The sequence below is a fragment of the Hippopotamus amphibius genome, chromosome 13, assembly GCF_030028045.1.
Source record: "Hippopotamus amphibius kiboko isolate mHipAmp2 chromosome 13, mHipAmp2.hap2, whole genome shotgun sequence".
Lineage (NCBI taxonomy): Eukaryota > Metazoa > Chordata > Mammalia > Artiodactyla > Hippopotamidae > Hippopotamus > Hippopotamus amphibius.
Window position 1 is genome coordinate 71,191,604 of NC_080198.1, and position 2,820 is coordinate 71,194,423.

Sequence of the window (2,820 nt, forward strand, 5' to 3'; positions counted from 1 at the left end):
AAACAAGACCCTTACATATGCTGCCTACAAGAAACCCACTTCAGACCAAGGGACATATATAGACGGCAAGTAAAGGGATGGAAAAAGATATTCCATGCAAATGGAAGTCAAAAGAAAGCTGGAGTAGCAATACTCATATCAGACACATTAGACTTTAAAGTAAAGACTATTACAAGAGACAAGGAAGGACACTACAGAATGATCAAGGGATCCACCCAAGAAGAACATAGAACAACTGTAAATATCTATGCACCCAACATAGGAGCACCTCAATACATAAGGCAAATGCTAACAGCCATAAAAGGGGAAATCAACAGTAACAGAATAATAGGACGAGACTTGAACACCCCACTTACATCAATGGACAGATCATCCAAGCAGAAAATAAATAAGGACATGCAACCTTTACATGACACATTAGGCCATCTCGACTTAATGAATATTTATAGGACATTCCATCCCAAAACGACAGAATACACTTTCTTCTCAAGTGCACATGGAAAATTTTCTAGGAGAGATCACATCTTGGGTCACAAATCAAGCCTCAGTAAATTCCAAAAAATTGAAATCGTATCAAGCATTTTCTCTGACCACAGTGACATGAGACTACATATCAATTACTGGAAAAAAACTGGAAAAAATACAAACACATGGCGACTAACCAATATGCTATTAAACAACCAAGAAATCACTCAAGAAATCAAAGAGGAAATCAAAAAATACCTAGAAACAAATGACAATGAAAACACAACAACCCAAAATCTATGGGATGCAGCAAAAGCAGTTCTAAGAGGGAAGTTGATAGCAATACAGTCCTAGCTCAAGAAACAAGAAAAATATCAAATAAACAACCTAACCTTAACACCTAAAACCATTACAGAAAGAAGAAAAAACCCCAAAGTGAGCAGAAGGAAAGAAATCAGAAAGATCATATCAGAAATAAATGCAAAAGAAATGAAGGAAACAACATCAAAGATCAATAAAACTAAAAGCTGGTTCTTTGAGAAGATAACAAAATTGATAAACCATTAGCCAGACTCATCAGGAAAAAAAGGGAGAAGATTCAACATAGTTTTAGAAGTTTGAGCCACAGCAATCAGAGAAGACAAAGAAATAAAAGGAATCCAAATTGGAAAAGAAGAAGTCAAATTGTCACTCTTTGCAGATGACATGATATTATATATAGAAAACCCTAAAGATGCTACCAGAAAAGTGCTAGCACTGATAGATGAATTTAGTAAAGTAGCAGGATACAAAATGAATGCACAGAAATCTCTTGCATTCCTATACACTAACAACGAAAGAGCAGAAAGAGAAATTAAGGAAACTCTCCCATTTACCATTGCAACCAAAAGAAGAAAATACCTAGGAGTAAATCTGCCTAAGGAGGCAAAAGATCTGTATGCAGAAAACTTTAAGACACTGATAAAAGAAATCAAAGACGACACAAACAGATGGAGGGACATACCATGTTCTTGGATTGGAAGAATCAATATTGTGAAAATGACTATCTTACCCAAAACAATTTGCAGATTCAACGCAATCCCGATCAAATTACCAACGGCATTTTTCACAGAACTAGAACAAGAAATCTTACGATTTGTAGGGAAACACAAAAGACCCCGAATAGCCAAAGCAATCTTGAGAAGGAAAGACGGAGTTGGTGGAATTAGGCTTCCTGACTTCAAACTATACTACAAGGCCACCATGATCAAGACAGTATGGTACTGGCACAAAAATAGAAAGTGAGATCAATAGAACAGAATAAAGAACTCAGAGGTAAACCCAAGCATATATGGGCAGCTTATCTTTGACAAAGGAGGCACGAATATACAATGGAAAAAAGACAGCCTCTTCAATAAGTGGTGCTGGGAAAATTGGACAGCAACATGTAAAAGAATGAACTTAGAACACTTCCTAACACCATACACAAAAAGAAACTCCAAATGGATTAAAGACCTACATGGAAGGCCAGACACTATCAAACTCCTCGAGGAAAACATAGGCAGAACACTCTATGACATCCATCAAAGCAAGGTCCTTTCTGACCCACCTCCTAGAATCATGGAAATAAAATCAAGAATAAACAAATGGGACCTCATAAAACTTAAAAGCTTTTGCACAGCGAAAGAAACCATAAACAAGACTAAAAGGCAACCCTCAGAATGGGAAAAAATAGTTGCCTATGAAACAACGGACAAAGGATTAACCTCCAAAATATACAAGCAGCTCATGCAGCTTCATACCAAAAAAGCAAATAACCCAATCCACAAATGGGCGGAAGACCTAAATAGACATTTCTCCAAAGAAGACAAACAGATGGCCAACAAACACATGAAAAGATGCTCAACATCACTAATCATTAGAGAAATGCAAGTCAAAGCCACAATGAGGTGTCACCTCACGCCGATCAGAATGGCCATCATCACAAAATCTGGAAACAACAAATGTTGGAGAGGGTGTGGAGAAAAGGGAACTCTCCTGCACTATTGGTGGGATTGTAAGTTGGTACAACCACTATGGAAAACAATTCGGAGGTTCTTTAAAAAACTACAACTAGAACTACCATATGATCCAGTAATCTCACTACTGAGCACATTCCCAAAGAAAACCATAATCCCAAAAGAAACATGTACCATAATGTTTATTGCAGCACTATTTACAATAGCCAGGACATGGAAGCAACCTAAATGCCCATCAACAAATGAATGGATAAAGAAGATGTGGCATATATATACAATGGAATATTACTCAGCTATAAAAAGGGATGAGATGGAGCTCTATGTAATGAGGTGGATAGACCTAGAGTCTGTCATACAG